Source organism: Protopterus annectens, chromosome 8.part0 (genome assembly GCF_019279795.1).
Source record: "Protopterus annectens isolate FY-2018-M chromosome 8.part0, PAN1.0, whole genome shotgun sequence".
In the NCBI taxonomy this organism is placed as follows: Eukaryota; Metazoa; Chordata; order Ceratodontiformes; family Protopteridae; genus Protopterus; species Protopterus annectens.
This window is the reverse complement of record NC_056741.1, coordinates 939803014-939818444: the sequence shown is the minus strand read 5'-3', so window position 1 is coordinate 939818444 and position 15431 is coordinate 939803014. Positions and strand designations below refer to the sequence as shown.

General features: G+C 42.2%; 1 protein-coding gene across 2 annotated transcripts in view; it reads left to right on the top strand.

The window, feature by feature from the left end:
- Positions 1 to 15431, top strand: part of LOC122809167 (phospholemman-like) — a 935896-nt gene that overhangs the window by 681941 nt on the left and 238524 nt on the right. The window lies entirely within an intron of this gene.

Sequence of the window (15431 nt, the reverse complement as noted above, 5' to 3'; positions counted from 1 at the left end):
ACAGTCCCACTAATTTGGCAAGAGAGGATCTCGTTTAAAACAAAAGCTGACAAATGTCAGGTTTTGATGAAGTTATGAGTTCCCCTTTAGCTTGTTACTATTATCTGGTTAGCATTACTGTTAAAGTACAATCATTTTTGGAATGTTTTGATCAAAAATGTCAAAGCAGTCCAGGGCAGGTAATCATAGAACGTATAGTTGGAAGCCTCTGAGCTGCATCACAAATACCAAAATGCCACACCTTGCGAGCCTTTATGATCTAAACACCTGAAGTGACCATGTATCCCATAGGAACTTACACAATTAATGACTATATGCCTTTTCAAATGTGAAACAAATGTAAAGTATGACAAATAAGTGCTTTGACAGAGGAGTATTCCCCCTGCACCCTCTATTTTGAGAAGCTGCACCACAAACCCACTACCAGTTATGTACAGTATCTCTGAGATTGCACAAACATAAAGAAACAGAAACAGTTGTTAGTATATAATGTTAACAGATGTTCTTCGTGTTTCACTGGTACAGTGATCACATTTGGGTTATCCCTGCCAGGGTAGCTCTCGGCCGGCCCAAATACCAGAGGCTTAGTATTTCTGCTTTGGTTACTGTCGCTTCAGGACTAATGTCAGGTCATCATTAGTAAAAAGTAAGGCAGCCATGCCATTACTTCAGTCTTTCTTGCCATGGAGCCCAAAGCAGAAGCAGTTCACACGAGTGCTGGTTGGCCGCTACCTGAGTTTCGTCTTCCGAACTGAAGCTGAAGTCTTCTAAAGCTAAGTACCCTGTTGGGGATCATTTTGTCTTGCACTAACTGATATCAGAAAAAGTTAAAAATTGTCTGGCCTGTGGAAAACAAATACCACACCAAGACTTTCATTCTTACTGCGTCACTTACTTAGGTCCAGACCACAACGTCCCCCGCTGTTGCTTTTGAGCTTTTTTCAACACCAGAACTATATGTCATTGGGCCCTTATTGTAGCTAGATATTTTTGCTTACAGTCCTCGAATTCCGATATGGCTTTGGTAAGCCATCTGACAGCAGATCTTTTGGAAAATGTAAGGCTAAAGACAGAGACAGACCACACAGGTACAAGCCTACCGACGATGCATCCGTTAAGTTAGTCGTCAGTACTCTTGTCCTCAGTGAGGCACTTTTGCAGCCCCTGATGCCCACTTCTGTGGATTTGCAGGTTACTACCAAGACCCTTTCGGAGTCCAGTATGCCGCAAAACTCTTCTTCGACTAAGGATCCTGTGGTTGTCTCTCCCTTGGATGGGTCCAGAGCCATTGAGCAGGCACCAGCTTCTGAGGAATTACTTTGCACTACCGATTCTCTACAGAAACCAATGACTTCTTTCGTGTCTTCCATTCTTTCAAAAACAACCGAGTTTCTAAGGCCCAGGGTACGAACCACACCGAAGAAACTAACGACCCCCTTTCAGGCACCTGCTTCCTTGCCTCAGTCTCAAATGCTTAAAATGGTGGAAGACCTTATCATGCTTATCAGGGGGAGCAAAGCTACCCCTTCCAAAAGAAAAAGAGATCTGTCCCCAGTAGTTTTGTCTGAACAGGAGTCTGATGACTTTGTTGCATCTGAATATGAAGACATGCAACCCCTTTCTGCTTATGAGGATTCTGATGCAGAGGAGTCCATTCACTCTGCCTCTCCACCTGAGGACTTTTCCTTTGGGGAAACCCTTTATACCTTAAGGGAGCATTTCCAATGGGAATGTCAGGACTACCCTCAGTCTAAAAAGAGACTCAGGGATTTCTTAGATCTTCCACAGCTCAGACCCCTGGCCATTCCCCCAGTCCTGGATGTTGTGAACGATGTTTTCCTGTAATTCAGTTTGACTCCTGACAGCCTACCTCCTGCACCCAGAAAACCTGACAGATATTACACAAATCCAACTGCTGCCCCTTAGGTCATTTCTCAAGGGCCTAAAGGTATCAAAGCAACCTCTGCTAAGAATCCTACCCCCTCAGATAGGAATTGCTGAGCACTAGACAGATGGGGTAAAAAAGTATACACCTCTGCTACTCTTGCTATCAGAGCACTAAATTGCCAGTTCTATATGCTAAAATTTCAGCAACATACCATGGAACTCCTCAAATAAAAAGTGTGCAGAATTTAAAGAGTTACAAGAGTTAATGCACTCTGCAAGTCAAGTAACTAAGCACACCTTACACTGTGGTTTTGATGCCCTAGAAGCTTCTTACAGGGCAGAAGTCACTGGTTCTGTCCTTAGAAGGCATGCATGGCTTATGGAACAGCCCTTGCCAGACCATGTTAAATCTAAATTGTTGGATGCACCCTTGCACAAAGACAACTTATTTGGAACTAAGGCAGAGGAGGTCTTAAAAAAGATGGAAGAAAAAGCTAAATCTACGCAGACAGTTAAAGATTTTTTACAGGTCCAGCCACCCAGGTTCAGTAGGCATTGCCCCTCCAAACACTAGTCCTGCTGACACCAGGTCAGTTCAGCCCAGACCCTGTGGAAGCAGACATCCCTAAACATCAGCCACACATAATGCAGAGATCAAAACAGTGGAATTCCTCCACTTCAGAAACAGGGAGTTCTAAGCCACACCTCATGGTAAGAACTCACAATGACTCTCCTCCACCACCCCCTCCCTCTGCCCACCTTTACTTACCGCTAGGAGGAAAACTCTCCTTTCACGCAAGCACCTGGGCCACCATTACCAGCAGCCGCTGGGTCCACAACATAGTGTCCCAGGGAAACAAATTTTCTTTCCACACTCTTCCAACTCCAAAAAGGTTCCCAGATCTACCTTCAAACCAGTGGGGAGAGGCCAAAAGCAAGATTTTCCCTGCTTTCTATGAGGGCAATAGAGCATGTTCCTGCAGAACAGAAAGGCCAAGGTTTCTACTCCAGATGTTTTCTGGTACCCAGAAAAGAGGGCACCTGGCACCCCATCCTCAATCTATCCATTCTAAACACCTTCCTGGTGATATCAGAATTCAAAATGCTCACCCTCCAGCAACTGCTACCCATACTCTCCACGGATGCTTGGCTAGCCACCCTAGACCTAAAAGAGACCTACCGTCACATTCCTATCAGGGAATCACACAGGAAATACCTACGTTTCAGGGCAGGATATCTGCACTTTCAGTTCTCTGCACTTCCCTTTGGCTTATCTACTGCTCCCAGAGTTTTACCAAAATGTCTGGCTCTGGCCATTGCCTTTTGCAGAAAAGGAATATCCAAATTTACCCATATTTAGATGACTGCCTAATTCAGGCAGACAGTGAGAAAAAGCTGCTCAAGCACCTGGCCTTTGTAAAGTCCCTATTGACCTCCCTAGGGTCCACTATCAACGAAAAGAAATCCAAACTAGTACCCACCCAAAGGATTATATTCCTGGGAGCAAGCCTGGACACAGCATCCCAGATGGCATTCCTTACACCAGAAAAGCAAACTTACCTGACAGCCTACTTCTCTCAACTAGCCACCAGACCCCAATTATATGCAAGGAAAATCCTGCAAGCTCTGGGCTTCATGGCATCTTGCATTCTACTCATTCCATATGCCAGACTGCATATGAGGAAACTTCACTGGTATATAAAAAGCCTTTGGTGTCAACACTCTCAAGATCTGGAAACTCTTATACCCATGATACCTTACCTCAGGAAAGATTTTCTTTGGTGGGCACCAGCATGCTCCCACAACAAGGGACTACCTTTCTCACCATCCCCCCACTACCCAGACCCTCACCACAGATGCATCAGACTATACCTGGGGTGCACACCTGGACGGCAGGTACATACAGGGCCAATGGAGCCCCCAGCAAATCCATCTGCACATCAACCGAAAAGAGATGTTAGCTGTCCATCATGCATTGACAGCTTTCAGGGCACTTCTCTCCCCAGGGGCTCTCCTGATCAAAACAGACAATACCACTGTGATGTGGTATATCAACAAGCAGGGAGGGACTTTCTCCTACTCTCTATGCACGCTGGCCATGACCCTTTGGCACACAGCCTCTGCCATGCAACTACACCTGTTAGCAAAATTCCTACCAGGTTCTCTAAACTGTCTGGCAATCTCTTAAGCAGAAATCTTCTGAACCTACACAAGTGGCAGATAGACAAAATAACCTTCACCCTAATAACTCAGAAATGGGGCACCCCAAAGGTCGACCTCTTTGCCTCCCACACCAACCATCAGCTCAGCAAGTTCTGCACCAGGGAGCATCACTGCATGGCTTGGAAAGTGGATGCTCTGTCCCTCCCCTGGGTCAGTCTATCGGTCTGCGCCTTTCCTCCACTACTTCTCATTACCAGGGTACTGCTCAAGATAAGGGAGGAAAAAACAAGGGCAATTCTTATTGCTCCAGACTGGCCTCAACAGCACTGATATCCACTGCTTTGCAGCCTGTCCCAACTGCCAGCATGGCATCTCACTCAGACCCCAACCCTCCTGACCCAGAGGGAAGGAGAATTCATGCATCCCAATTGCAGCCCCTCAATTTGGCAGCTTGGCTTATTCCCTAATCACTGATCAATCTGCCAACCTCAGTAAACAGGTTCTAGATGTTATATGTGAGGCCAGATGCCTTAGCAGTAGAAAGTCTTATGCTGACAAATGGAAGAGGTTCTGCACTTGGATTCAGGCTAAGGGAGCCAATACAGCACAGCCCTCCCTCCCTCTCATCCTGGATTACCTAGCTGACCTGCTACACAGTGGTCTCTCTTTTTCCTCTATTAAAATTCATGCCTCTGCTATCTCTGCTCATTTCCCCACTAAGCAGCCCCTTTTTTCACACCCTCTGATCAATCAAATCCTAAGAGGGGCTAACAACTTGAGGCCACTCAGAAGAGCACCTACCCAAGCTTGGGACCTTAACTTTGTGTTGGGAAAGTTCACCCTGCCTCCCTTCGAACCAGCATCTTCAACAGAGTTAAAATTTCTCTCCTGGAAGACAGCTTTTTTTCTGGCCATCACTTCAGCCAGAAGGGTCTCCAAGCTACAAGAACTCATGGCTGTAGAGCCCTTCATCATCTTCCATGCTGACAGGGTTTCCCTCAGGGCTAACCCATCCTTCATGCCCAAAGTGGTGTCCATTGTGGCCATCAACCAATCCATTCATTTGCCCACCTTTTTCCCTAGCCCACAGAACAAGGGGGACAGGATCCTGCACTCCCTAGATGTACACAGACAGCTCAGAATCTATCTAGACAGGATTAAATCATTCCGAAATTCTGATCAATTGCTGGTTAGCTTTGCTGCAGGAGCAGAGGGCAAAGCCATCTCCAAACAAAGAATTTCTAAATGGATAGCACACTGCATCCATTTTTGTTACAAGCAACATGGACAGCCTCCCCCTAAGGGGATCAGGACTCACTCCACCAGAGCAGCCTCCACCTCTGCAGCTTTCCTCAGAGGAGTCCCCACAAGGGACATCCTTGTGGCTGCCACCTGGACATCTGTTCACACTTTCACCAAACATTACCACTTACCATAAGTGTAGATGTTTGAGTGTATTCACTGTTGCAGTCCTGGTTTCCCTCCCTCTATCCCCCTCTTCTCTCTCTCTCTCTCTCCTTCCTTACAAGGGACATTTTGGTATTTATTTTCTACTGGTGGGGTTCTTCCACCATAACCTGGCTCCCACTTGGGGGATCCTGACATTTAGGGTAAGAAAAACTGATGTAATGGCGTTGTCTGCCTTACTTTATACGACTGATGACCTGATGTCTGTCCTGAAGCGACAGCAACTGACGCAGAAATACTAAGCCTCTGGTATTTGGATCAGCTGAGCGCTACCCTGGCAGGGATAACCCAGATGTGATGACTGCAACAGTGAATACACATGAACATCTACATTTATGGTAAGTGTACACAACTGTACTTTCCCTTTCTTCATGCTTGCGTGATCTCCTGGTTGGCAAGCTAATGATGAGACAGTTCTGCTTAATAATTGTGATTTGTAAACAATGGCAGCATTTGGCAAGAGGGACAAAAGATAAAATAGAAACAGTGAATTGTCATTCACTGAGACATCAGCATCAGAAGTTCTGTTCCTATTCAAAATGCTACACTATATAACCACGTTATTACATATGATTTAAGGTGAATGTGACTGACTGCTGAGTGACACCTTCACCACTACTCGAAACTTGTATTAAGTGAACATACATTGATTTTGTAGTTATTTAGATTTCCTACATCATATGACTCGTATATTAATGCATGAGTACTATTCACCACTGATATGTCAATAGACATGGTGTAGAGGTTAGTGATGTTTAAATGAAACTGCTAAGGTTGCGTAATAAACTTTGGAATTTATCTTTGGATTGTTGGACTTTGTTTTAGCTAGCATGGCTCCCGTGAATTTGTTTCCTTTGCCAGTGTCCATTTATTTTTACTGGATTTATTACCAGATTACTTGTTTATTTATTTATTTTTGTATTGCTTTTAGCTACTGCAGGTATGTGCACATCTCATGTATGTGCTGGGAATGTCTGCCATAAAAGGGTATCCACAAGTACAATCTTCAGATCTTTTCTGCTGCCATTCAGAATGCTTGAATCATACATCGGTCTGCTGCCTGATTCCGTTGTTTGCTGGCAGCTTTCAGATAAATGCCCCACTGGGGATTTCTTTCTTTGTTACTGCCTTTTTTACTAAGTTCATGTAATCCAGGAAGGGCAAGTGTAGGTATGGAAGGCAAATTCCACATATTTGTCTTTTCTGTCTAGACCCCAATCATGACGATTTTTTTTGTTTCATTTGCCAGGCCTTTGTCCCAAAAACATTGAGAAGCAGACTTTCAGCTTTGAGTTTTTGTTTAGAGAATTAATTACTTAAAAGACTAGCTGAAGATATTTGGAGAGTTCCCTGTGTCCTTTGGCAGAGCTGAATTTGAAGAGGAAAGTCAGTAAACCTAGGTCTGAATCCTCTTTGGCTGCTGTTCTATCCAACAACCTATCCCTTGAGGTTAGTGAAGAACCAAAGTTACATTCAGAAGTTGGGTTGGGTTCATTATTGGGTGCCTCATCAGAAGCTGTCGACAAATCCAACCTTGGCATGTCCTCAGAAGCAGTGCAGATGTCCATTTCAGATGGACAAGGGGAGCCACAGCTTATTGTGCTTGAAGGTCCCAGGGATGTAGTTCTTGCTGCATGTGTGTGTGTGTGTGTGTGTGTGTGTGTGTGTGTGTGTGTGTGTCTTTCGGCTTTTCCCGGTTAGGGTTCGCCACAGCAGAACTCCGGTCTGCTAATGACTGGCAGTTGATTTTTATGTACCGGCTTGCCAAGCCTGATGAACAACCTTCAACGAAGGTATGCCCATTCACGCATGTCTCCACGCAGAAGATGTTCTAGCTGAGAATCGAACCAGACAGCGTCTTACTGTGAGGCGACAACGCTACCACAGCACCACCACCGCTTTTCTTGCTACAGTAGGGAACAGATTCCAGAGTCAGCTGCAGAAGCCAGGACTACATTGTGTTATTCCACAACTCATCATGTAGAAATGCATGTTAAGAAAAAACAGGAAACCAAACATTCTCAGGTCCCTTCCTCTCCACAGTCCGATTGCAATACATTTTTTCTCAGGGGCTGATTAATGCTTTGATGGCTTTGAAGGCTTCTACTGTTGTTTCTGTTCCTTCTTTCACATCATCTCCTGTTAAAAGGATTAGGGAGCAAGAATTACCTGATGATGATGATTCTTCTTCTGAAGAGGATTCCTTGGCATACCCTACAGAAATTACTTCCCGTTTAGAATATGCTTCTCCAGAGGGAGAGTCCAATGGGGCAGATTCCCCAGTAGAACAGATTTCTTTTGGGGTGGCCATTAAAATGATAGTATTTATTTTTAAATGGGACTGCTGACAGAACTCAGAAGAGCAAAAAAGGTATTATGACCTCTTACAAATGGAAAGTCCTTCTGTTGTGCCTCCTGTTTTGCCAGCATTTTTGGATGCTTTTTCATCTACTTCTAAGAACCTGATTCACAGACTTCTGCTCCTAAAAGGCCAGACACATCCTTCAAGGTGTCTGATGACTGCAAATTCCTGTATAAGTGTCCTTCAGCTGACAGGTCCTCTAAGTTGTCACCTTCTTCAAAGCTTCTTCCTTCAGATAAGGAGAGTAAAATTATGTAAAGACTTGGTATGAAAGTTTATACTTCTTCCACTTTGGCTATCAGAGCTATAAACTATCAAACACACATGTCCAGGTATTCAATGGCCCTACTTTGACAGGCCTCTTAATCTCTTTCTCATCTTCCAGACTCTGACCTAAAAAAAATCTCTATTAGCAGCCTTTTTCACAAGTGGCTAGACACTTGATTATATGCAGTTATGATGCAGTTGAAGCATCCTCTAGAGCAGCTGCTTCTGGCTCTGTCCTTAGTAGGCACTCTTGGTTGAGGCTTCAACTTTTGCCAGATGACATCAAAGCAAAATTGATGGATGCACCTCTAGATAACTCTACTCTTTTTGGTTCTGCAGCTGCAGATTTATTTAAGTCCTTACAGGAGAAGGGAAAGGAGCTTCAAGATTTGAAGCACCTTTTTGTGTCTCCTGTTCCAAAATTCCACATAAATTTTCCCACTAAGACTTCCTTTGTTAGGAGACAGATGTGTCCATCTTCTTCCTCTTCTTCTTCTTCCAGACTTGTAAAGACTGTAAGACAACCTCCACAGTCTAAGACTACTGGTTTTGTCCCTTCATCCCAGCAGCCCTTTCCAGCCAGGCCAAGTACTCTGTGACTACCAACCTCTTACAAATCATACTCCTCTGTCTCTTCATCTATCCCTTGCTTTTCCAACTTGGGTTAGTATAACTGAGGATTCTTGGGTTCTTTCTATTATCCAGCAAGGATATTTCATGACTTGGAAAAAATTTCCTCCTTTCATGGATGTCCCACGGCCCCCTACAAACCAGTTGAATTTGTTTTCACAGGTTCTAAGGGAATTACTTTCTCAAGGCACACTTCAACATGTGCCAATGGACCAGAGAGGCAGGGGGGTTTACTCAAAAATGTTTCTTGTCCCCTGAAAAAACAGTCCATGGAGACCAATTCTGGACCTATCCCACTTAAACACATTCCTAAAAGTACCAACTTTCTGCATGCTGTCTTTACAGACTTTATTTCCTTTGATTCAAAATCTCCAGTCTGGCAATTCTCTCCAGCAAAGTCTGCGGTTCACCATAAAGTTAAAAAAAAAATCTTTTCTTTCCCCATTACAAGATCACATCTTTCTAGGATGCAGTTTCAGTTCCTTCTTTGAAAACCTTCTGCCTCTTCCCATTATTACTGCCAAGGAGTTTCTGAGACTTCTAGGGTTTATGGCATCCACAGTACCTATGTTCCCCCTTGCAAAACACCACGTGAGGAAATGTCAATGGTACATAAAATCATTTTGGTTGTAGCATGCTTACCATCTGAAGTTTGTGATCCCTCTTCTCCCATGCCTAAAATCTGAGCTCCTTTGGTGGATTCAACAATTTTCTCTGAATCCAGGATTTCCTCTTCATCTGCCCCAGCCAACTCAAGAGTTGTTCAAAGATGCCTCAGACATAGGCTGGGGGGGAGGGCAGCTTTTGCATCAAAGAAGGTGCAGGGCCTACGGTCTCTTTCACAAAGAACAAAGCATATCAACATCAAGGAAATTAGGGCTGTTATTCTAGCGCTACAGGCTTTTCATCTTCTCTTTCATCCAAGCTCTCCAAAAGTGTTGACAGACAACACCACAGTCCTTTGGTATGCCAACAAGCAGGGGGGAAAATCTTACCTTCTTTGCATATTAGCTCTAATGGCATGGGATTTGGCAGTTGATTACAATGTGACTGTTCAAGTGGTTTACATCCCATCCACCCAAAACATTGTGGCAGACACACTAAGAAGGTCCATGACTCAATCCCTTGACTGGATACTTCACAGAGATGTATTTTTGGACTTGGTACATTGGTAGAGTACTCCTCTACTGGATCTTTTTGTCTCCTCTCTGAACAGACAACTTCCCTGTTTTGGGCCAGAGTCCCACATCCTCTGGCTTTGAAGGTGGATGCCCTATCTTTCTCATGTAAGGGGATGTTTCTCTATTTGTCCCCCACCCCCTTTCCTCTCATTCAAAAAGTCCTGCTCAAAATTCAGCAGGACAAACCAAAAATCCTGTTGATGACTCCCTTTTGTCTAAGACAGCATTGGTTCCCTCTTCTTTTGCATTTAGCCAAGGGCAATCATCACAAGTTACCTCACAGAATGGGCATTATCACACAGGACAAGGGATCTCTACTTCATCCACATCTGTCAACCTTATAACTCACTTTGTAGGTGATAAACTTTTGTTTCCTTTCAGACACCTTTTTTCAGAGGATGTGTTTAGCGTTCTGCAGGAGGCCAGGAAACCCAATACTAGGAAATCTTATTTATCCAAATTGAAGAGATTTTCAATTTGGTGTCTTTCTCGAGATCTGGATCCATTTTCAGTGGATGTTCCAGTAGTTCTTTCTTGCTTGTGTGAGTAACTTAAGAGTGGTTTGGCTTATTCTTCAGTGAAAGTTCACTTGTCAGCCATTTCTGCCTGCCTGCCATTATCTCCACCTTTGGCTTCCAGAGCGGAAGTAAAACTTTTTCTTAAAGGCATCCTTCATATTCAGCCTCCCAGAAAACCAGTTCTACTGCCTTGGGATTTGAATTATGTCATAGAGAAGCTAACTCTAGCCCCTTTTCAACCTGCAGTCTCAGCTTCCTTAAAGCTTTGTACCTGGAAAACAGTTCTTTTGCTAGTATTAACTTCTGCTATGGGGGCTTCTAGGATTCAGGCTTTGATGGCTTCTCCACCTTTTCTTGTTTTCCCAAGGATGGAGTATCTTTGTATACTAATCCCTCCTTTATGTCCAAGGTGATGAATGAGTTGTCTCTTAGTCAGTCTATTCAATTGCCCACTTTCTTCCCTTATCCTCAGTCCTCCAGTGAGAGGATTCTACACACTTTGGATGTGCATACACACCTCAGATTTTATTTGGATAAGACTAAGGCTATTAGGAAGTCCGATCAGCTATGTGTTTCTTTTCATCCCAGGGCTCTGGGTTTGCCTGTCTCTAAACAGACAATTTCTTCTTGGATTTCTAAGGCAATTTTGTTTTGTTATAACTTTCATGGTAAGACTCTTCCTGCTCCTGTTAAGACTCACTCCACTAGGTCTGTGGCTTCCTCAGGAGCATTCTTTAAAGGCTTGGATGCTAACACCATTTTAGAGGCTGCTGCTTGGTCTTCTGTTCATACTTTCACCAGACATTACACGTTGGATAGCATTTCTAGATCTATGGCAGGGTTTGCTAGAGCCATTCTCCATGGCTTTGTAGAAAGCTCCTCTGTGCCTTCCTCCTTCCAGGGTTCTTACTAAGCTTTGGTATTCTCCATATGTAAAGAATACTGAAACATTGAAAAGAAGGACATAGAATAGTTGTGTAAAATCTTACCATAACCATAGATGTTCTTCTCTTCTATGTTGCATTATTCTATCCCTCTCTCTCCTGCCACCCTACACCTTGCTTTTTTCTTGGATGGCAGATTATTTGTCCTTTGGTCTGGTGTTCCTAATGGGGCATTTCAGTTCTGATGATTGTATGTGCAAACATGCTTTTATGGCTGACATTGCCAGCACATGCGTGCAACATCCCACGTACCTGCAGCAGCTAAAATCTGTTGTATGCTGGATGGACACCGGGTCACTTGGGTGGATGACTTCCCATATGTGAAGAATACTGCAACATAGAAGAAAAGGACATCTATGGCTATGCTAAGATTTTACAGAACTATTCTTTCTATTTGTGCTTTCATAGATTTTCAATGGAAGCTCTGGTTTCTTCCCACATTTCAAAGATGTACTTTAAGCAAATTAGCAGTTCTTCATGTTTATATAGGGATGTGTGTGTGTGTGTGTGTGTGTGTGTGTGTGTGTGTGTGTGTGTGTGTGTGTGTGTGTGTGTGTGTGTGTGTGTGTGTATGTGCATGCACGCGTGTGTGTGTTTGTATGTGTGTGTGAAGGCACACATAAAGAGCACACAAGCTTCCCCACAAGACTGCCCTCAATTCATGCAGCAGTGTAGCAACAACACATGTATTCCATCACTGAGTTCTGCAGGCTGCACCATCCAGAGTTCCCACTAGTTATCACCCAAGCAGTGAGCCAAACTTCCTCCTTTTTCCCAGAATGGCAAGCCGTACATTGCTTACTCTCTTCCTACTCCCTTCACCATCCAGCTTCTGTACACTGTTCAGACACAGGTTGTCTGGGTCACAGGGCATTATCTCTCTGTGTCATGGGAGTGGATTCCTTTATTTTAACAGTGTTTTTTTTTTCTGTGCCCTGCATTGCTGAGTGTTCCACTTGCCAACACATGTACATACCTACACTGATACATGCATCTATAAGTGCATGTATGTATTCACTAACACACTGTGTGGGAGATAATTACATTTTTAAATTACATGGTTATTGCTTAAGTGTTTTTTAATTAAGAAAAAGGTAAGGCATATTGATAAACTATAACTTGGTTATGACCTTCTTTGTTAAGTACAAACCATATCACATTTTTCTGTAATCATACTTTCAGTCATTTAAGAACAAAGAAAAACCTTTACAGTTCATGCATAGGGCACTGTAGCATTTGGAAAAAGGAAATTAAGCTTAAGTACTTAACAACTAACAGCAGAAGAATGAGACAGAACTCTATTTTTATTCATTGCCAAACTATTTTTATTTTAAACAGTCTTGCTCAACACTGTTAATTAAAACAAGTTAAACAATGTTAATTAAAACTATTGCATTTAAATTAAGCTGTTTCCTTATCAACAAAATCAAGTAGTTTGTACCATCTATATAAAGATATTCTAGACTATAGAAACTAAAGCATTTCAAGCAGCTTCAGTGGTGCAAACTTGCTGGAAAAAGCATAACTTCAGACTTGGTAAAGTTAAATATAAATTGCAAGATTTCCAGTTTTCATAACTTTACAGTGATTTGAAAGCGGGGATATAATTGTGTAAATTGTGAAAAAATTAGGTGCGCATTCTGTGGTGAAGTTTTAGACAAAATGTAATAAAAATACTATTTAATAAGCAAAATACGTTGATTTTCAAGGGAACGAGGTTCTGAAGTATATTGGTATTTGCTGTTTGCAAACTATATGGCTACTTAAGAGAAACCCACTTAAGGGCATACAGTAAATTCAACAAGATTGGTGGTGGTGATTTTTTAACCTAAGATGTCCTGCTTCAGAGCACGTTACAATATTTACGGCTTTTCAGGACGTGAGGTCTTTTGCATGGAAAATGTGTACGTATGTGGTGTGTATGTGGGATTCTACCCACTTCATTTGGGGTCTGTGTTTTCATCATGTTCGGTCAATTAAGTACACTTAAGTTGTTTTCACATAAATGTGTGATAGTTTTACAAACTATGTTCATATTTTCAGGTTTAGTGGAATTCATAGTACTTTATGGGTTATGCTTTAGGTAACACCATTCACTGAGTGGTGATGACATAATAGCTTGCTAAAAACAAACCAATACAATATTTGACTCAGTGGATACTTAAAGAGTGCAATATCCTCACAGCCCTACTGCTTAAGCTGTTCATCTTCATGTCAAGCCTTTTCACAGAAAAGGGAACACAGTAAGTTTTCAGGTAGAACTTTTTTCCCTATCATCTAGATGGTGAGCCTGGATTTGGGAGATTTTACAATAATACATCTTAACCAAATATTTGGTAACTCATGCTTTGATGAAATGTGACTTAATACGAACTCTTTCATCCATGTTTCTCCATTAAAAATATTATCTGGAGCTCAAGAGACAAAATAGTCAAATAAAATGAGAATTTTATGCTGACTATTGTCATATATTCCATATTGTAATTTCCGACATTGTTTTCAAAAAGAGTACAGTGTGTAACCCTTAGGATGACCTTTCCCCAACTAAATCAGAAAATACCTAAAAGTTCTTGCTGCTGATATTTTGCTAAAGCTTAAGTAATCTGCTTTTAATTTGTAATTTGTATAGCCATTCTGCAGTATATTCTAAATGTGTATTCAAGTCTGACCTTTATTGCCTTGAATAATAGTAACTCCAACAGTTGTTGTACATCATCTGAAACTATCAAATACAACTGTCAGCCTCTCAGGGCCAGCATTTTAGCTATTAACGAGTGACCTATTAACCAAAAAAAAAAAATGACCTCAAAATTTGTCAATACTTACATTGTGGACATCAATTAAAGTAAAGCAAATTAGAAATACATACTGCCAGTTTGTTTTTCTCTCCTGCTGTCTCTTTCTCTACAATTTTGCGCATATTACATTTTGTGTGAAAAACTGGAATTCTGGCATTCAGATGCTCATAAATCATACAAACCCAGTTCTTTCAGTTTTCCAGGCTGTAAATCAAAATTGGTGAGGGGGTGCTGGTGTAAACCTGATGGAGTTCTGTATGTTGTGATCTGGTCTATGATGATTTTTATATTTAAGTTATGGCTATCTTATGGTGGTACACCTGTGTATTGTCAAACTCCAGCTTGACAGTGATTCATCAGCATCCCCGATGAGAAATTTAAAAATTAAAGTTTTTTGAGAATGGAAGGCCCCATGCATCTCGCATATGAGGTGCAAGCCGCCCATACTCCCTGAAGCTATATATTCCAACTTCGTTGACACATAGACATAGAAAAAGTGACAATACTACTAATTGGATGACTAAGTTTGCAGATGATTTCATATAATCACCCAAATATACAAATACCCTCAAGAAGGCTTAATACAGAACATTAACTGGTGCCAGAGTCTTGATCTCCAACTCAATGCAAAGAAATGCATAGTAACATAATTTGGGAAGATGGCTACCCATGGAAACAACAACATTGATAATATACCCCTAAGAGTAGATCCAGTGGTCACACATTTTGGAATGCATGTAAACAGTTACCTGACCTTTGACCATCATTTGTCTACAGTGGTAAGGAAATCATCCAATATTGTATAACATAAAAATAACGGTATTGGCATCAAGGCCCAAGGATGTCATTGTTCCACTATACTCAGCCATCATCAAACCAATCACTGAGTACAACATTTGGGTATGTACCTGATCAGGCACTTGCAACAAGTGGTGCGTCCACAGAGGTTTCTTAAAAAATAATACAGGGTGTAAACATCAGGTCCTACTCAGACAGTGTCAAAGCCCAATCCCTATACTAGGTCTCCTGCAGATTTGATGATAGGCAATCTATATCTGGCCTATGAAGCATCATCTAATCCCAATCTGATGAACATGTTGCACATTTGCAAAACAAATAATATAATTACCTGATGTAGGAACCTAAACCTCATCTGCAACATAAATAGGACATGTTGGAGGGGCAGGTATGTGTCTCAGAGACTACTCCTTCTC